The sequence below is a fragment of the Phascolarctos cinereus genome, unplaced genomic scaffold, assembly GCF_003287225.1.
Source record: "Phascolarctos cinereus isolate Bilbo 61053 unplaced genomic scaffold, phaCin_HiC Scaffold_4;HRSCAF=312, whole genome shotgun sequence".
Classification (NCBI taxonomy): domain Eukaryota; kingdom Metazoa; phylum Chordata; class Mammalia; order Diprotodontia; family Phascolarctidae; genus Phascolarctos; species Phascolarctos cinereus.
Window position 1 is genome coordinate 559940241 of NW_027555847.1, and position 22115 is coordinate 559962355.

Consider the following 22115-nt stretch of genomic DNA (forward strand, 5'->3'; position numbering starts at 1 on the left):
TGCCCATCTCTACTTTGAGCTTCAGTCTACATCACCAATTGTTTATTTGACATTTCAGACCAGACGGCTTTAAAATCAACATGTCCAAAACCTAATCCATTCTCTTTCCCCAAAACATGTCCCTCTTCCAAACTTTTCTATTTCTGTCAATGGTATCACCAATCCTTCCAAGTCCCCCAAGTTTATAATCTTGGAATCATCTTGGACTACTCATTGTCTCTCACCCCAGCACATCCAATTGCTTGCCAAGTCTTGCCATTTCTACCTTCACGACATATCTTATATCTGATCCCTTCTCTCCACTCACATAGCTTATTTCAGGCCCTCATCACCTCTTGCCTAGATTAATGTAACAGCCTCCTAATTAGTCTCTCAAGCCTTCCCCCATTCTATTCTTTCTTATACACTTCTGCCAAAGTAATTTTCCTTAAGTGCAGACCTGACCATGTGACTCTCCTAATTCCAGTAGGTACCTATTGCCTCTAGGATAAAATATTAACTCCACTTTTTAGCTTTTAAAGCCCTACACAGCCTGGCCCTAATCTATCTCTCCAGACTCAGTGGATATTACTCCCCAACCCCACACTCTGGGATTTAGCCAAACTAGGCTTCTCTCTAATCCTCATAAATAATGCTACATCTCCCTTCTCTGTCCCTTTGCACTCGCTCTCTCCTTTTCTTGAAATGTACTCCCTCCTTACCACTACCTCATAGAGTCTCTCTTCCTTTAAGATGCAACTCAGATGTTATCTTCTTCATGAAGGTTTTTCTAATTCTCCCTAAATGCTAGTGCCCTCCCTCCCAAACTACCTTATATTTAGCAACTTTGTATATATTTATATTTATCATCTTGATATTTATGCTGTATACATACATACATACACAACACACACACACAACACACACACACACACACACACACACATTCTTGATATCTCTACCTTTAGAATATAAGCTCAAGTCCAGTAAGGATTGTCTCATTCTTTGTATCCTCAGCACCTATCACAGTGCCTGGAACATATTAGGCACTTAGTAAATACTTGCTGACTGACTGATTGAATAAAGTGGGTGCCCATCAATTGGGGAATAGCTAAGAAAGATGTAGTATACGAATATGTAACAAAGGACTGTTGAGCAGGCATCAGCATTCTAGGCTAATGCAATACCCCATGTGGAGAGGTATGATTAATATAAAATGGAAGAATCTTGCTCCTTGAGTTGGATTAGGCATTCTGTAACTGATTCTGGTCTGCTAATCAATGATGAAGAGATGGACAACTGAGTGGCTCCTGGACAGAACTGGGGAGCATTCCACAGGTGCTCATCAGTTAGTGCCAGTCACTTGGTCTGACTCCTTCCTGCACAGCTGCATTCTGGTAAGAGGCAATATTGTAAGAGGAGAGAGTTTGGGGCTCAGTTCTTTGCCTCCGTTTTTTCCTGGTTAAGGTGAAGGAGAATGGAGATAGCTATGGACTGGTAAACTTTGAAAGGTCAGAGAGAAAGCCATCAGGAGGCAAAGGAGCAGAGTGGATGACGGGTTTAGAAGCCATCCAGTCCAGTACCAAGGACCTCAGGAACGACCATCAGGATCCAGCAGTAGCTAACAGATGGACTCATCCTGCTACTATGGGGCATGTGAACATGAGCTTTGTAGGACCAACATCATGTAGACACTGCATTAAGCCTGAACCCTACCTCCTCAGAGTCTATAAGTGTGCCCAAAGGTATTGAAAGGAAATGTTTGTACACCTGTTCTTGCAAAGTGGCAAATACTCTTTTATAAAAGTTAATCAATATGAATTAGCTAAATGGAACTGGGAAATTAAACAGTGGCAGTTAACAGTGAGTGTTGGGGGCATGCCAGAATGGGGGCTCAAGCCAATCGAGTCAGAAAAGAACACGTGGACATCTAGCCAACCTTGGTCACACAGAGTAGTCCAGAACCATTCTCTGTAAATGAAATTCTTTTGCTCAATAAACAATGAAGAATTCAGAGAAACACAGAAAGGTTTATGTGAAACTGATGCAGAATGAAATAAGTAGAAACAAAAGAATGCTATATGCAGTGACCACAGTAATATAAATGAAAAGATCACTGAAAGAAAGCCAAACTGAACAAATGGAAAACCAATGATGACCACTGAATCTAGATAATGAAAGATATTTACCTCTCATAACTGAAAAGGAACTAATGGATCAAAATGTTATATATGTTGTCATATATGATTACTCAATGAGGTGCTTTTTACTTCACTGCCTTTCTCTGTTATAAGGAAAAGTTCAACGTGAAGGTGAGCGAAGGAGAAGAATAAGAGTTTCTTTTTCCTCACTGAAATGACTGCTATATCCCCAATTGATAAATGGTCAAAGGATATGAAAAGGCAGTTTTCAGATGAAGAAATTAAAGCTATTTATAGTCATATCAAAAAATGCTCTAAATCACTGTTGACTAGAGAAATGCAAATCAAAACAACTCTGAGGTACCACATCACACCTATCAGATTGGCCAACATGACATAAAAGGAAAATGATAAATGCTGGTGAAGATGTAGGAAAATTGGGACACTAATGCGTTGCTGGTGGAATTATGAACTGATCTAACCATTCTGGAGAACAATTTGTAACTATGCCCAAAGGGCTATAAAACTGTGCATACCCTTTAATCCAGCAATATCACTACGAGGTCCATATCCCAAAGAGATCATAAAAAAGGGAAAAGGACCCACATGTACAAAAATATTTATAGAAGCTCTTTTTGTTGTGGCAAAAAATTGGAAATTGAGGGGATGCCCATCAATTGGGGAATGGCTAAACAAGTTGTGGTATATGAATGTAATGGAATACTACTTTTTCCACTTACATGTAAAGATAGTTTTCCACATTCACTTTTATAAGATTTTGAGTTCCAAATTTTTTTCTCCCTCCCTCCCCTTCCTCCTCCCCAAGATGGCAAGCAATCTGACATAAGCTACACATGTGCAATTATATTAAACATATTTTCACATTAGTCATGTTGTGAAAGAAGAATCATAACAAAAGAGAAAACACACTAGAAAGAAAAAAACTCATTGCCTAGCCAAAAGAAGAGAGAGAAAATAATATGCTTCAATCAGCACTCAGACTCCATAGTTCTTTCTCTGGATGTGGGGAGCATTTTCCATCCTGAGTCTTTTGGAATTGTCTTAGATCATTGTATTGCTGAGAAGAGCTAAGTCTATCAAAGTCAGTCATTGCACAATGTTGCTGTTATTGTGTATGTAATGGAATACCATTGTGTTATAAGAAATGGCGAGCAGGCAGATTTCAGAAAAACCTGGAAAGACTGACATGAACTGATGCAGAGTGAAGTGAGCAGAACCAGGAGAATATACAGTAATAGCAACATTATGTAATGATCAACTACGAACAACTTAGCTCTTCTCAGCAATATAATGATCAAAGACATCCAAAAGACTCATGTTGGAAAATGCTCCCCACATCCAGAGAAAGAACTATGGAGTCTGAATGCAGATCGAAACATACTATTTTCACATTTTGTTTTTGCTTTTTTTTGTTTTTTCCTTCTTGTGGTTTTTCCCTTTTGTTCTGATTCTTCTTTCACAATATACCTAATGTGGAAATATGTTTAACATGATTGTGCTTGTATAACCTACAATAGCTTGCTGGCTGTCTTAGGGAGGGGAAAAGGAGAAAAATTTGGAACTCAAAATCTTATAAAAATGAATGCTGAATATAATCTTGACATGTAATTTGAAAAAATAAAATACTACTAAGCAGAAGAAAAGAAATGACTGATATAATGATAAAAGGGCATAAATAAAACTTTTTTTTAAATGACAGGTCATATAAAACTAACTTAATTTCCTTTTCTGGCAGGATTACCAGATTAGTAGATAAGAGGAATGCTGTAGGCATAGTTTACTCAGGTTTTAGAGTAACTAAATTTAATTCAGTCTCTTATGGTATTCTTGTGGGCAAGCTGGTGAGATATAGACTATATTATTATATATTTAGGTAGATTTGGAACTGAATTTGGAATATAACTCAAAGAGCAGTAATCAGTATATCAGTAATCTAACCTTGGCCCAACTCTGCTAAACACTTTTACCAATGAATTAAGTGAAGGCATGGAAGGCATGCTTATCAAAGCTGTGAATGGCACAAAATTAGGGAGGTTTCCTAACAAATTGTATGATGCAATCCAGATCCAAAAGGATGCTGCTAGGCTAAAACAATGGACTGAATTAACAAGTGAAACTTACTTAATAACAACAAAGTCCTTCATTTGTTTAAAGCAGGAAGCAATGGTTAGACAAGAATTTATGGAGAAAACATGTGGGATTTTTTATGGACTGCACGATCACTATGTTAACAATATAATTTGGCAGCCAAAAGAGGTAACACGGTCTTAGGTTAAATCTAGAGAGAAGTGACCCATAATGAGAGAGTTCCATGGTACTCTACTCCAGTCGCATCCCATCTGAAGCATTCTGTTCAGGACTGGGCAGCACATTTTAAAAGAGCATTGACAAAAAAGAACACAATCATTGGAGGGTGAACAGGATAGGACTGAAAAACATATGGGATAAGCCCTGGTTAAAGGACTAGGGGATGTACAGTCTGGATAAAAGAATCCTTGGACTTAGATATGATAGTTATTTTCAAGTTTCTGAAGAGCAATTATGAGGAAAAAGGGATTCAGTTTTTCTGCTCGGCCCCAGAAAGCAGAACAAGAAACATTTAGTACAAACTGAAATGAGGAAGATTGTAGTTCAAAGTAGGGAATACCAGTCAGATCTATCCAAAATGCCTGAAGTATCAGTGAGTTTTCTATCATTGGATGTCTTCAAATGGAAACTGGATGGCTGTTTGCTATGGATGTTAAAGAGAATATTCCCTGTTGAGCTGTGGTTACTACAGAGCCCCTGAAGTGCCCTCCAACTTAGAGATTTTGTGAAGCCTGGATAAAGGGAACTATAAAAACACTTCCAACTCTAAGACTCAGATTCCATTATTTTCCTCTATGCACTCTATAGTCTTTCACATGTAATGAAAACCATGTCTTGCTTTTCTTGAACGTCAGTTTCACAAATATGTATTTTAAAATCACAATCATATCATCTAAAACAATGATGCATGCAGATGTACTTTGCGAGATTCTTTAGTAAAGAGAAAAGACACACATTGTCTTCACCATTTAGTGTTCCTAACTCTTACCACATACTTGTCTACAATGACTAACAGATGCTTACTTAATTCTTTATACTTAATTCTATGTAAAACACAGAATTCTCAGATCAATTCGCTTATAATTGTCTCACTTTAAAAATTTCTATACCTTAATCTGAAATGACATACTTCTGTCCTTAGAACTTTTACAATTCTTAGTGTCCCTTAAGTATTATGTAAAATGGCTATCAACATTATCTCTCAGTGCTTCCACTAACTCCTTCAGAATGACAAATAACTCTTTTCAGAGAAGAGAGAAAAACATAAATTATTCATCAAGGTAGGTACACTAAAACAAAGGCAAAAACAAACCAAAATATTCTTATTTCGAACAGTACAATGTTTTGGTCAATTTTCTCTTTCTTAAAATATGTGTATATATGCATATGTGTATACATTTATACACATACGTATATGTGTGCATGCATATATGTCTGTGCAGATACCTAAGTATACACATACACATATATATATATATATATATGTATTATGTGTGTATATATACATATATAAATAAAAATCATCAGTATTCATCAAAGTTGCTCCCAAACAATGGTAGATTTATACTTACCAAAATGCAACTGTACTCTGATTTGTCCGGTAATGAGCAATCCTGCTAACGAATTGTACCAGTTAGTAGCATATAGATCTGGGGAAGGAGAGAAAACAGAGTAAGAAATAAATTTGTTGGGCTAAGTCTTTCAAATTTATATACAAATGTTCAAACTTCACGGAAAAGAGATACTTGTCTACTATATTTATTGGCTCTGGGAAGCTTTTCTTAATGGGCATATTGATGTCAATTTTTAATCCCTTTTTCACTTTGTAACAAAGCTCCAAGATGTGATATATTGACTGGCATATATTCAACTGTGTGGGCTAGAACTGAAGTATATTCAGAACTCCCAGTATATTCTTAATGTGATAAAAATGATACTTGTTAGGAAGGAAGGATACACTAAATGCTAGGGAGGACAGATGCAAGTTACTCTTCAAGGCTTTCTGTGGTTATCAAATAAGCACTGCACACAAAAGAAACATAACAATCTACAATGCTTCTAATATGTAAGGGCTAATTGTTTTATTCTTGACTGGGGTTAAAAAAAAGTATACATTTAGGAACATTTTTAAAAGCTGCTGATTAAGAGTCAAGACTGCCTAGGTTGCAAGTCTAGAAGGGAAAAAGTTCTTTTTGCCTAAAGCAACTAGAAGCGAAATAAGAAATGAGAGAAGATGAATACTTGGAAATCAGTTAGTAGGAGGGTGTTAAGGTTCATTTCACTCTATTTTCAGCAAGTTTCATTTTAGGGAACAACAACATCTCCAGGAAAAAGTTTTCTTATAGGTGATGAGAAATATGGGCTCTAGACGTCTTCTACACATAGTCAATAAATAAAGACATGAAAAGAAAATAGGAAAAGTCCTGAGCTTCTCAAAACAAGAATGCAGGAAGAAATACCAAGTGCCTACAATGAAGACTTGGGGGGCAGGTCGCAGAGAAGAAAAGAAATACTCCCCTGAGAAGCACTTTAAGGGATACAAAGGGGGAGGGGGATAAAAGAAGTCACCAAGAAAAGAGTAATCTAAGAAATGGGAAGAGAACGAGGAGAGTAAATTGAAAATCTCTGAAACCAAGATCAGAAAAAAAAAATCTCAAAGGAAAAGGAGATTGTCAACACTTTACAAAGCAGCAGGCAGCTCAAGAAGGTTAAAAATGATGGAGAGTATCTAGATTTGGCCCAAAGGAACTCCTCGGTAAACATAATAGAAACTATCATGAGGATATAAATCAGACTGTAAAAGGTCAAATTGGGAACTGATGGAAAAGAAATGGTGGCAATGAATACAGAGAGCACGATAGTTTGAGCTTAGAAGGAAGGAAAAAGAGAGAAACAAGATGAGGAGCTAAAACAGTCAGGGAGGTCAAGGAACCACTATGATAAACACAGAGGGAGCTTTCAGTTCTGAACGCTCACTTTCAACTTCAGGCTCCATAAATATTATTGATCATTTGTTTTGGGATTCCAGGAGGAGGTAACTCCCTCTACCAATGCAGGTCAGCACCGTCTCTGCAGGTTTAGAGAGCTGCCTAGGCATTGAAACACAGAGCTACTGTGTGTAAGCAGAAGGTGTCGAGTACATCTTCCTGACTCTGAAGCCAGCTCCCCCATATCCTCTGCCTCCCATTTTAGTAGGCAATGACTTTCTTCTCCAATTATATAGCATAGGGATGTGGCAATTCAACCTGTCAATTTTGCCTAACAAAATAAATCTGTACCAAAGACACTGGGCTAAAAGAAATGTTTAACAACGAAAATCCATAAACACTTGCAAGAGAGAGAGAAAAATTTCCAGGTTTGGTGATTCAGATTTTTCTTTTCAAAAACATAACACAACTAGAACTTGTTGGAACCATATAATCAGACACACTTTGGGGCAATGAAACAAAACTGTTATATGACTAAGGAGTACATGCTGGAAGAAAATATAAACCACAGAATTGCTCTAATACACTTTTTGATAAATAAGCAAATATTGGCCATGGATACCTTCCATCTCTATTAACAGATCCTGAGTCAGTGTCAAGAGATCCCCTGTCTTCTTCCCCAAAATGAATGTGAGGGAAGAAAAACACCAAACTGCCTCGTAAACTCTTGTTTAAATCGCTAAAACAATATTGAAAAGTTAACAGCAAGGGACATCCTTAGAGGACCACTTTAAAATAAGAGCACTACAGTGAAAGTCAGAAAACTTGACTTTCAGTTCATCTCTTGCTACAAACAAGCTACATGACCTTCAGCAAAGCACTTTCTTCAATTCAAGTACTGACTACATAGCTGTTATATGTAAGGCACTGTGGAGTATTGAGGGTCGGCCTTAAGAGTCCAATATGGGTTTAAGATCCAGGACAGAGTTTGACCTTTGCCCAGGCTTTTACCCACAGGGCTCGATAATTAAGAAGCAAGGCTCTCCAAATCCCTCCCTGCTAGGAGGCTCCTCAGACATTCCTTCTCACTCTTTGAACCTTAGATTTACATATTCACTCCTCCATACGGGCACCAGAAAAAAGCCTTGGAATTTACAACCCTGTCTAGGAACTCTGATAAGGAGGAAATGTATGTTATCACATCCTTAGCAGATGTTTCGGGGAGTGATTCCTGGGGAGGACTCTTTGAAGTTAGGATGGATTTTCTCTACATATCCTGTACCCTCAGAAAAATAAACTGAGTTAGTTCTGCTGCTCCACCTGGCCCACTTTATTTCACACCTTTCCCTTCGGTGTACTATCTGGTTGCGGGCAACAGTGGGGCACAGAGAGATCAGTTAAGTTAGACTCATTGTCATTAACTAGCTTATAGTCTCTAGATGGTGAAGTGGATAGAGTGCTGAACTTGGAGTCAGGAGGACCTGAGCTCAAATCTGGTCTCAGATACTTACTAGTTGTGTTACCCTGGGCAAGTCACTTAATCCTATTTGCCTCAGTTTCTTCATCTGTAAAATGAGCTGGAGAAGGAAATAGCAAACCACTCTAGTATCTTTGCCAAAAAACCTCTAAAAGGGGGTCATGAAGAGTCAGACAAGACTAAAACAACTAAACGAAAGCAAAAGCCTACGGTCTAAGAGGGGAGAAGATTCATGTACACAAATACTTAATGTGACAAATAACATGAGGGATAACAGAATCACAGAATCTGGAATTGAAAGGGACTTTAGAGGCCCCCTGGTCCAGTCAATGTCTAAACAAGAATCTTCCTTACAACACACTTGACAAGTGATCGGATCATCCACCTTAGAATCCACTACACACCACCCTTTTTGTGTGCTGTTCTCTTTGACAAGCAGTGTTCCCTTAAAGCAAGTCTAAATCTGCAGCTCTTTGCAATTTCTACCCATTACTCCTCTGTGGTAAACTGGAAGTCTTTACCTCTCTTCCACATGACAGTTCTTCAAATACTTGGTCAGCTATCATGTCCCCTTTAAATCTTCTCTTCTACAGGGTAAATATCCAACTGATCCTTATATAGCACAGACTCAAGCCTCATCACCAGTCTGGGTTACCCTCCTCTGGACACTCAAGATTATCAATATCTTTCCTAAAATGTGGTGTCCAGGATTATTTTTAACCCAAGTGTAAGACATGTGTTTATCCCTTCTGAAGTTCATGTTATTAGATTTGGTTCAATGATATACCCTGTGGAGGTATTTTTTAATCCTGATTCTAGCATCCAGTGTGTTAACTATCCTCTTCTAGTTATGTGCCAATTTAGATTTAATAAGTATGCCACTTCTACCTTTATACAAGTCATTCATAAAAAAAAAAATGTTAACTAGCACAGGGCTCTACCTGCCGAAACAAACACAGGAACTATAGCAACACAGTTACAAAACACTTTTCACACAAATAAAATCAGATGTAAATAACTGGAAAAATATCAGTTGCCCACGGGTAGGCTGAGCTAATACAATAAAAGTGGTAATTCTACCTCAATTAATTCATTCAGTGCCATATCAATCAAACTACCAAAAATTATTTTATACAGCTAGAAAAAATAATAACAAAATTAATCTGGAAGAACAAAAGGTCCAGAACATCAAGAGAATTAACAAAAAGAAATGCAAGGGAAGGTGGCCTAGTCATACCAGATCTTAAATTGTATTATAAAGCAGCAATCATCAAAACTACTTGGTACTGGCTAAGAAACAGAGTGGTGGATCAGTGGAATAAGTTAGGCACATTAGACACAGCAGTCAATGACTATACTAATCTAGTATTTGATAAGTCCAAAGACTCCAGCTTCTGGGATAAGAACTCACTATTTAACAAAAGCTGCAAGGAAAACTGGAAAAATGTATGGCAGAAACTGGGAATAAACCAACATCTTACATCCTATACAAAGATAAAGTCAAAATGGGTACAGGATTTAGATATGAAGACTGATATTATAAGCAAACTAGAAGAGCAAGGAATAATTTACCTTTCAGATCTATGGATTTATGACCAAACAAGAGATAGAGAACATTATAAAATGCAAAATGGATAATTTTGATTACATTAAATTGGAATGAATTTTGCACAAACAAAGCCAATGCATCCAAGATTAGGAGGGAAGTAGAAAACTGGGAAAGAATTTTTACAACCACTAATAAAGGCCTTATTTCTAAAATATATAGAGAACTGAGTCAAATTTATAAGAATACAAGTCATTCCCCAATTGATAAATGGTCAAAGGATATGAACAGGCAGTTTTCAGATGAAGAAACTAAAGCTATATACAGTCATATGAAAAAATGTTCTAAATCACTATTGATTAAAGAAATGCAAATCAAAACAACTCTGAGGTACCACATCACACCTATAAGATTGGCTAACATGACAAAACAGGAAAATGATAAATGCTGGAGAAGATGTGGGAAAATTGGAACACTAATGCATTGTTTGGTGGAGTTGTGAACTGATCCAACCACTCTGGAGAGCAATTTGGAACTATGCCCAAAGGACTATAAAAATGTACATACCTTTTGACCCAGCAATAGCACTTCTAGGGCTATATCCCAAAGAAATCATACAAATGGGAAAAGGACCCACATGTACAAAAATATTTACAGCAGCTCTTTTCATGGTGGCAAAGAATTGGAAATTGTGGGGATGCCCATCAGTTGGGGAATGGCTGAACAAATTATGGTATATGAATATAATGGAATACTATTGTTCTATAAGAAATGATGAGTAGGCAGACTTCAGAAAAACCTGGAAAGATTTGTAAGGACTGATACTCAGTGAAGTGAGTAGAACCATGAGAACATTGTACACAGTAACAGCCACATTGTACAATGACTAATTTTGACAGACATCTCTTCTTAGCAATGATCTAAGACAACTCCAAAAGATTCATGATGGAAAATGCTGTCCACATCCAGAAAAAAAAGTATGGAGTCTGAATGCAGATTGAAGCATATTATTTGTTCTCTCTCTCTCTCTCTTTTTTTCCTCATAGTTTCTCCCATTAGTTCTAATTCTTCTTTACAACATGACTAATATGAAAATAGATTTAATACGAACGTATATGTTGAGCCTATATCAAATTGCATGCCATCTTGGGGTGGCGGGAGGGGAAATATGAGGAGAAAATTTGGAACTTGAAATCTTATCAAAGTGAATGTTGGAAACTAAAAATAAATAAATTTATTTTTAAAAATAAATTAAAATTTTTAAAAAGGCTCAATTTAAAAAATAGCACAGGGTGAAGCACAGAGCTCTGGGGCCCTTTAGAACCCTCTTCCAAATAAAATAAATCATTAATGAAAACTCTTTGGGTATAGTCATTCAATCAGACTTGAACCCACCTAATTGGTAGGGCCAACATCTCTCCATCTTACCCACAAGAATAGCAGGAGACTTTGTCAAATACTTTGCTAAAACCTAGGTAAACTATATCTAGGAACACTATTCTTATCTACCCTAACTAAAAGGAAAAAAAGATTAATCTAGTATGACCAATTCTTGATGAAGCCATGCTCATTCTTTGTCATCATGATTTCTTCTTTAATAATATCCTCTACAATTTTGCAAGGAATCAAAAGTTAAGTTGACCGTTCCAAAATTTGGACTCCATTCTCTTTCCTTCTTTTGAAAACTGGGAAAACATTTGCCAGTTTTCAATTATCCGATACTTCTCCCATTCTCTACTATATTTCAAATATGATTGACAGTGGTATAGCAACCAATTGCACCAGTTTTACCTAAAGCTATAGTTCACGGGGGCCAAATGACTTGATCTTATCAAGGTTAAGTGGACACTCTAACTTTCTCTTTATCTATCTTTAGCATACTGTCTCAAATATTTTTTGTTCTGCCTCTTTTAGGCCAAAGACCAAAAGAAAACAGAAATAAAATAAGAGTTGAGTAGCTCTGGCCTATCTACATCAACCAATCAATCAATCAATAAGCATTTATCAAATGATGATAATGTTCAAGGCATTAGAGATACAAAAGCAAAAATAAATCAGTCTCTGTGACTAGAGAGATTATATTCTACATAGTGTCAATATGCACATGGCAAATATAAACATAATATGTAGAAAACAAATAACAAAATAATTTGGGGTAAGGAAGGCACTAGCATCTGGGAAGGGCTAAGGAAAGGCCTCTTGGAGAGGATGGTACTTGAGTTGAGTTTTGAAGGAAACTAGGTAATATTCAAGGCAGAGGTAAGGACAGTGTATTCCAAGCATGGGAGATGGCACAGAGATAGAAAATCGTGTGTCTGTAAACAGGGGGGGAGTAGAATGGTAGACCTGTGCTTTAGGAAAATGGAGGATGGATTGGAGTATAGAGTGACTTGAGGCAAGGAGACCACTCAGGAGGCTACAGCAATAGTACAGGCCATTGGTCATGAGGGTTTGACTTAGGGTGATGGCTTTGTGAGCAGAGAGAAGGACACAGACGTAAGGGGGAGAGTGGCTACTGAATAATGGTGGCTAAGGGGGGAATCTAAAAGTGGCACTGGAAAGCAGGGAGAATGCAAACTCTTCCTCCAGAACCAGAAGACACGGCCACCCTTGGTGGCACCATCATAGAATTGGTAATATTTGACAACTGACTGTGTACAACAGGTTAGTGAGAAGAGGAAGTGAAAGATGACTTCAAGTGACTTGTCAATCTAAGTGACTGGAATGATCATGGTGGCCCTTGACAGAAACAGTAAAGCTTGGAAGGTGTATTTGTGGGGAAAGATAATGGGTTCTGCTTTTCAGATGTATTGAGTTTGCAATGCCTATAGGACATCCAGTTTGAAATGTCCAATTGTTTGCTGTTCGTCCTTCATTCTCGAGATGACCAATAGGCAGTTGATGAAGGACTGGAGCTCAGAAGAGAGACTAGGGCTGGATATATAGATAGAGGAATCATCTACATAGAGATAATTAAACACACAAGACCTGATGAGATCACCAAGAGAAAAAGTGTTAAGAGAATTGGTCAACAGTGAAAAATAATGCAAAGAGGTCAAGAAGTTTGAGGAATGAGTAAAGGCCATGAGAGTTAACAATTAAGAGACTTAGTAAAGGTGGAGAGAATCATCAGTTATCATCAGCCCACCCACTCTGAATAGTAGCCTTATCCTTTTTTTATCCTCCTCTTTTCCCCAATATAGGTAAAAAAAAAAATGAATGAACTTTTTTTTTGTTTTCCTGGCCTGCCTCAGCTAATTCTGATATTTAGCACTTCTGATATTATTCTTAATAGGACTATCTGTCATTTCTTTTATTCATTCTGCATTGCCAGTCAGCCCTTAGCAACAACCTTCAGTGTATACACACACACACACACACACACACACACACACACACACACACACACACGGAATACTGTACATAAAAAGCTATCAATAACCATTTGGTGAATAAATAATCATATCTAAGAAAGGAGAAGAGAAATCAAAAGAAGAATCAATGAAGGAGTTATCATTTGAGCTGGATCTTAATGGAAAGGTAGTATTTAATAGGAAGAGTTGGAGAGAGACGGGTATTCCAGACAGAAGAGACCATATGCTCATTTAGCATATGGCTAAATTTAGCATATAGCATGTGGCACAGTGGATACAGCACCAGTCCTGGAGTCAGGAGGATCTGAGTTCAAATCTGGCCTCAGATACCCACTAGCTATATGACCCTAGGCAAGTCCCTTAACCTCCTATTGCCTCCAAAAAGAAAAGTGGAATGTGTTTGAGAAAGAGTAAGGTGTCTGGAATATACACATTAGAAGACTACAGGAGATAAGTTGAAATTCCTTATTTTGATATCCAAGTTCTAACCTCAACACACCATTCCATCCAGTGTTATTTCAGTAGGCAATGCTTAACAATGCATATTTGTTATAGGAGTTTTGTTTTTCTTTCTTTAATTTTAAAATAAAGCTCATTACAAATTGAAAAAAAAAATCTATAGGCAATGTAGAGCCATTGAAGGTTTTAGCACAAAGGACATCTGAACAAAGTCATGATTTAGAAGATTAGTTTGATAGTATTATATAGAAGAGACTGGATTAAAAAGAGACTGGAACACAGATGCCAGGTAAGAGGCTATTACAACGGCTCATATAAGAGGTAATAGCCTCCTAACTGGTCTGTTATTGTTTTTGTTCTAGAAGCACAAGCATGCAAAAAGTGTGAGCCAGGTGTGAATGAAATAGGCCTAGGCCTCAAAGAATTTACATATTACCAAGAGGATATAACATGTATACCCTGGCAACACTCTATGCATACCTAAACTTGCAGTATTTTGTACTCTTTTCCAAGGATTGTAAGTATAGCACTTACTGTACTTCTTTTAAAATCTAGTAGACAAGAATTCTAATAAATAAAACATTAAATCAAGGGACAATATTTTATATTAATAACTGACTTTAAATAGTTGGCTTTCCTTGTGTGTTTAAAATACGGCTTAGTTAACAGTTTGCTTATTCCACTTACAGACTGGCACACAGAGAGACTTGTGTTATGATCAAGCAGAATATATGGTTTCATCTCCTGCCTTCCCATCTTACTCATTTCATCGCAAGAAATCTTTATGTGACCATAACACAAAATCAGTGTTTGGCCTTAGCCACATCAGAAGAGAAGGAAAGATTGTAAGAGAACACAGCATGAAAAATGCTGACATCATAAACTAAAGAAAAGCAGGCAACAAGAACATTTGCCGAAGTAAGAAGATTGAATGTATGTGAAGTTTTACATCTCCCAAGCAAGAAAACATTACGTACCATTATTTATTGATCAGTAGATTGCAACAGATAGTTACTGGAAGAGAGAATGGAGAAAAGCAGACAATGTCTGCCATAGCAGAGTACTGGTGTGAAGTCATTGACTCCTTCCAACTGTGGCTCAATGATTGGAGTGTTCTCACATCAAAATAGCAAGCCACTGAATTCACTCCTTGACACCTTAATTCACATTGAGTACAGGTGCCAATAGGTTTGCATAGAGAATACAAAGTCTACCCAGAAAGAAACAGGGAAGAAAATCACATATCAAAGAAATTTACAGTTAGACAGAACTTTAGAGGAGAGTCTTAATGGGGAATTCCAGGACTTGGGGCAATTGAGCTGACTCACATGAGAAAAATTCTAAGGTATGACCAATCCAGAGGGTAGCTAAGGGAGAATGGAGATAATAGTCTTAGGAACTGGGGAGGTCAGGGACCAAGGTGTTCAAAAGGGACAAGAGAGGAAGCTTGTGAGCCAGGTAGTGAATTCACTGGGAAAACAGAAAGTGACCTGTTGGGCCACAGATGACAGAAGTATCTGAACAGAATGGAGTGAAATTTAAAAAAGGAGAGGTGTTTGCTGAGTGACAATGGCAGAACAAAGATTTGAAAGTGGCCTTGGGGAACCAACCAATTGTTTCTCCTAAACCCTTTCTGTTAGGAGGTATAAGAGCAGAACCAGCCAGCCTTGAAGAGAATGTCAAGAGATATGGTGTCTTTAGAATGAAGCCTGGATTCAGTGAGCACCAGAAGATATGAGAAAAAGATCAAGGAAGAAGAAAATTTCATAATAGAGAAAGGGTTCCATAGAGTCACCATAGAAAGGAAAAGTAGAGGAGGAAACATACTGGAGAGCTCTAGGATTATTGGGGGGGTAGGGTGTGGCAGCTAGAGGGAACAATGGTGGCCAGTGTGCAATGCCATCATCACTGATACTTTCTGGGGATCCAGCATGGTTGGAATCTCCAGGCTAGATGGAACTAGTGGGCAGTCCCTCTTAGTGGGAAGGCAGAACTCAAGTGAGGGATACAAAACCCTGGGAGATGATAATCTGGAAAGTATAGGTGAGGGACCATGCTGATTCAGTCATCAGCATTTAGCCAGAGGAAAAGAAACACCCCCACCATGTCATTACCTGGGACAAAAGTATGGCCACTCTATTCTAGTTCCACTCTGCCTTTACAATTCACCTAGTCCAATACTTTCACTTTAGAAATGAGGAAACAACCCAGAAAGGTTGTTGCCTACTCACGATCACACTAGTGTTAACTAGTGGTAATGCCAAAACTTGAATCAAAATATCGTGACTCCTAGTGCAACGTTCTTTGGTCCCTTGTTTTAGAAAGATTCCTTTCTTAGCAGCCAGTTATATGTAGATGAAGGCTGTCCCCCACATATAGCATGAGGATGTCACTGCATGGCTCAGAGAAGCAGAAAAGACATCTCTAGCCTCCTCCCACCCTTCTCCAAGGGAGACTTCCATTTCCTGCCAAGAAGGGAAAGAGTAGGTTGGAGCCAGAAATTTGACAACTCTATTTTCCTCAGAAAAAGAAGAGGTACTAGGCTAGAATTATACCTATCTATTCCCCTAAATATTATTAGTCTAGGGGATGTAGTTTTCATGATTGAATTAAACTTCCGATTGCTGTCCAGTAATGGGAAAAGCTCTATATCAAAGGCTTGACTCCCATTCTACCAAATACCAGTTCCACAATGAACATATATAGCAAGAAGCAAAGAAATACACTTATTCACATCAATAGCAAAATAGAAATCAGGGGAAGTATCCATAGGATAATATATATCAGGCAATACAGAGTGAAGTAGCTGTCCCTTTGGGAGCGAGGTAATTCAGCTCAACCTAGAGAGAGAGAAAGAGAGAGAATGCCTGATCTCACCCAAGGGAAAATTCCGTTAAGGGGAAGGGGAAGAGAAAAGGGTATGTTTAAGGAAAAGAGAAGGGAAGAATGGGGCAAGGTAAAGATAGGAACATGATGGAGACTGCTAGCTCTTCTCATGTCAGCTTCTTCCCAGAGTCTTTATTCTCCCTTCAGCAGCCTGAAATGGAGTTGACATTGTCCATCTCTCTCAAAGCTGGGAGCCAGAAGCTCTCGAAGTGACTGCAGAGTACAAAAAGACTCAAGCCCACAGAAAGGGAAGAGACCAAAGCTCTCCACATTCTTGCTCTTGCCAACTCTGCCCTGCCCCTCATGAGGGCACGGGGCATTAATCTCCACCAATGGGGACACAGTCCCACACCAATGGGCTTTGGGACTCAAGTTACATGCAAGAGTGAGCAATCGTAGCAAAAACTTTGGTGCACAGTTGGGTACATAATGACTAGGCATTTTGTTAAATGTTTTATTAGATCGAATCATCTGCTCTGCAAGGGAATTAAATACACATTTAATTTTTTGCGTGTGTGCAGACCATGCCACTGGGAGAATTTTTGCTATCTCAAATCAAAACTTTACACTTTTAATTTGTCATTTTTGGCTGGGAATTACATATTGCTAACAGTCTTCATTTCCATTGATGTTACTTTAATGTAGTTTTCAGACACAATAAAACAGAAAGTCTAGATCCCAGAAATATATCTGGCAACGATAAACTGCCTGTCTCTTGACTTACTCAAAATAATTCCTTGCTTTAGTGAGATTCCCAGGCTCTTGGGAAGAAAAGAACCCTACGCAGCTGGAAAAGCAGAAAGAGGCTGTCAAAATACAGGGAAGTAACAGATCTGGACTTTGTTTTCTTCTATTAGTGTTAGTCATTCAAAAAGTATGGGTCTGATGGAAAGGTGATTGATGAAAGGGAGCTTAATATCTACATTTCACAGTTGAGGAAACTGAGGCAAACAGGTTAAGTGACTTGCCCAAAGTCACACAGCTAGTAAATGTCTGAGACAGGCTTCAAATTCAGGTCTTCTTCACTCTGTATGGAGTCAAGAATATGAGACAACTTGGGATGAAGGCCACTAGCAGTTGAGGAAATCAGAAAAGTCTTCATATACAAGATGGTACTTGAGCTGCAACTTTAAGTAAATCAGCAGTGTTGTAAGACTTTCTCCAGCCACATTCAGCAGCTAAGGAATAGGATCAAAGGAACTGGGTGGTGGGAATAATCCAGGTCTGAGGTACAGCAAGTAATGAGTTTTACCAGAACAAGGGGGCAACAGAGGAAAGCAGAGTTGCAGTAGCTAATTATTGTATTAATGTTTGAGTGGGAAGAAAGTGAAGTCAGAGGAGAGGTAATTGCTGGAACTAGTACTAAGGGTGTGGAAGGATTAGAGGTATAGATGAGGGCACAGGATATGTTTGGGAAGGATTATGGGCAGCTAGGTGGATGCCAGTTTCTAATCAAGGAACACTTGTGGAAAATGGTGAGATCCAATGTGTAATCATCTCTATGTGTAGATGAGGTAGAATGAAGGAGTAGGTCATGGGATTGAAGGAGGATGAGAAATGGGATAGAATGGCAGGAGTTAGGGAGAAGAGGAACACAGTAAGCCAAGTGCTGAACGTTTTGAAAAAAGGAGCAAGAATGACTTGGGGGTGACTACAGTCACCATAATTTGGAATGAATGGAAAATTTCAATTGGGCGTACTTCAAAAAAGGAAAGTTCACTGAGTAATGAAGGTAAAGGGAGAGCCGAAGTAACAGTGGGGAGCAAGGACCAGTATGGCCGGGGTATGACAGAAGGTAACTTAACGGTCAATGCCTCCCACTGACTGCATTTCTTTCACCTGCCAACTCCATCCCTTTGTAGTTTCCTTGGCTCTGGCAAAGCAAGGTTTTGGTTTTTATTTTACAGTTTACATAAAGTACCTGTTCAGCCTCCGTGCTTATGATGCCCGCCCCCCAAGAGGTCTTGTGGTGCAGTGGAAAGGGCATAGAGGTGGAGAACCTGGATTCAAATCCTACTTCTATTATTTTACTATTTGTGCAATCTCAAGCAAATCTTAACTTCTCTGAGTCCCAGTTTTTTAATCTATAAAATGCAAGAGCTAGGAGGATCTCTAAGAGTCCTCCCAGCTCAAAATCTTTCATTCCTACTCAACATGTCCTCATCAATGCACTTGGAGCACTTTCTTCAAGACCTAACTGAAGACTGTCCAAGGAGCCTTCCTGGGCTGACCTCACATCCCATTGTTCACCCATTCCCTCATACCGTATTCCCTCAGTGCTTTCCCATGATTGGCATCTAATTTGTTTTTGTATTTGTATTATTTAGTTGTAGAGTGTGGGTATGTGTCCCCCACTAAACTGTAAATTTCCCAAGAGCAAGAACCATTCCCTCAACTTTCTTTTATATCCATTTACTCAGTGTTGTGCATCTGCTGAGTACTAGGTATATGACTGACTGAATGAGTGATACAATGCCAGGGCCACACAACATTTCCACAACAAAGGCTATACAAAGGCATAGGAAAATGGCCAGATTTAAATAAAGATTGCTGTACAGACAACAAAGATTTCCTATACATTTATGCCTGCCAGCAATGGAAGACAGGGACCAACTTTAGGTAGAGTGCTGCACACATTTAGACAGTGCCTTAAAACTTGCTTTTTGACAGTAATTATGATTATGATAGGTGTGCCTAGAGGGTACAATGAATGTGAATTGCCACTGGTCTTCCCCTTCCCCTTCAGGGAAGTTAAGCAGAAGTGTGATGGGATGTACATCACACTAGGCACACCCTCCAGGTATGCCTGTGATGATGATACTCCTTGTTTCCCTAAGTGAGTTTAATACTTCAAGTTTGCCTCATTTTGTTGTTTGGTCATTTCAGTCGAACCTGACTCTTCATGATCCCATTTGAGGTTTTCTTGGCAAAGATATTGAAGTGGTTTGCCATTTCTTTCTCCAGCTCATTTTACAGATGAGGAAACTGAGGCACACAGGGTTAAGTGACTTGCCCAGAGTCACAGGGCTAGTAAGTGTCTGAGGCCAGATTTGAACTCGGCAAGATGAATCTTCCTGACTGCACCCTGCACCACCTCGCTGCCCTGGCCTTGTTTTACACATGTGGAACTTGCAAATGACCTGACCCCAAGAAACAGAGATTACTCTTGATTTTATTATTATCTGAAAATTCTTATCTTTTAAATAGAATTCTGATAGAAACAGCCTGGAATGACTCACTACCCTTTTTCTTTTATACTTAATGTTCTATCGATTACTGTACAGACAGATAAAATAACTGGTTTTTTGTTAAAGTACTAAGATCTAAGTTCATCTTCTGTGGGTTCACTGAAATCCTTGGTACAACTGTAGCAGCAGACAGGACAACAGGAATGATATGTACCTCAGCCTGTTCCCTCATGATTTTGATTTTCTCTGCTGGGTCTCTTTATTTTCAAAGTTTTTCATCGTGTAACTTAGAGATTAGGAGTATTTGACAAAGAGGCACTGATTTCAAAATATCATTCTTGAGCTTTGTATGTATCAATGTTATATCTAGGCAACTGTGAGCAGAAGTTTGAAAGTGTGAGATAATGCGTTGGTTTGCTGGTTGAGTTCTCAAGGATATTGTGAGGTCTGTATAATTAGTGCTATTACTGATGATGGTACTGATAAATAGTATTGATGATAATAATGTCTGAAGGTGAGTCTCAAAATTAGCTCACATTTTTTTTGCCAAACTATAAATGTTTTTCCATATTTATTATCATAATAATTCCTATGAAGACTGCTAAAAACTTGAAGATGTGAAAAACATTTATGCCCTCAATTCTCTCCAGTCCCATCTTCTTCCTCTCTCTCTCTCTCTCTCTCTCTCTCTCTCTCTCTCTCTCTCTCTCTCTCTCACACACACACACACACACACACACACACACACACACCCCTATATGGCCACTATTTCTCAGTCTCCTTTGCTGAGTCATTTTTGATGTCCCACCTTCTATGCCTGAGTGTATTCTGGGGATCTCCACTGGGTCTCCTCTCTATTGCTCATTTTATCAATTTCTATGCAGCCTTCAACTCCCCTCATGAACTCAAGTCCTATCTAGGGGTGGGGAACCTGCAGCCTCGAGGCCACATGTGAATTCAGTCAAAGGGCTGTGCTTGAGGACCTAGAGGGCCACACGTGGCCTTGAGGCCACATGTTACCCACCCCTATATCCGTGAACAAGACATCTTCATCTAAATAGCCGCTTTGCACATTTAGATGAAGACGTCTTAATAATAATATATATACATATATATATGTATATGTGTATATATATATATATATATATATATATATAAAATTTTAGCATGTCCAAAACAATACTTGCAACCCAACCCTCTAACTTCCCAATTTCTATTGAGTGAACAACCATCATCATGATAGCCAACCCAGGTTCACAACTTCCACATCATCCTAAACCTTTCCTCTCTTTCAACCCTCAAATTTAATAAATTACCAAGACTTATTGTTTCTACCTGTGCATCTCTCATACCTCTCCACTTCTCTCCACACCCTAGTTCAGGCCCTCATAATCTCTTGTCAATCTCTCCCCACACTAATGCATACTCCAAATAAATATGAAACTAATATTCCTAAAGCACAGGTCTTACTATTTCACTCCCCTGTTTTAAGAAACTTCAGGAGTTCGTTGCTGCTTCTAGGACCAAATACCAATTCTTCTACATTACACTTAAGCCCTTCACAATCTGGCTCCGACCTATCTTTCCATACCAATTTTATGTGTGGAAATGCTCCACCTCAGCATTCTACATTCTAATCGAACCAGCCTAATTGTTTTACCCTGAACTCAATACTCCATCTTCTGTATCCCATGCCTGGAAAGTTCTTCCTCCTCACCTCCACCTCTTGTACTCACTAGCTCCCCTCATGGTGCAATTCAAACATCACTTTCTACCCATGGTCTGCCCTAGTCTCTCCCAGTCTCTTCATCTTTGCATATTTTGATCTTATTTATCTGCCCAAATATTTTTCCCTCCACCCCCTAAAACTTAATTCCTCAAGGGCAGAAATTGTTTTGCTTTTATCATTGCATCCCCAGTGCACATTATCTGCTTCCACCACCAGAGATACTTAACAAATGCTTTTTGATTTACTGAATTACTAAGTCATTGACAGTTTGAATCTGCAAAAATAGAAGAATTTCCCACA

At 38.5% G+C, this 22115-nt stretch overlaps 1 protein-coding gene across 3 annotated transcripts in view; it reads right to left on the reverse strand.

Moving 5' to 3' along the window:
- Positions 1-22115, reverse strand: part of RNF182 (ring finger protein 182) — an 80120-nt gene that overhangs the window by 32716 nt on the left and 25289 nt on the right. For all 3 annotated transcript variants that reach the window (XM_020986783.2, XM_078153585.1, XM_020986784.2), the window contains one exon: positions 5801-5878. The gene's annotated coding sequence lies outside the window, so the exon portion shown is untranslated. The remainder of the gene's footprint in view (positions 1-5800; positions 5879-22115) is intronic.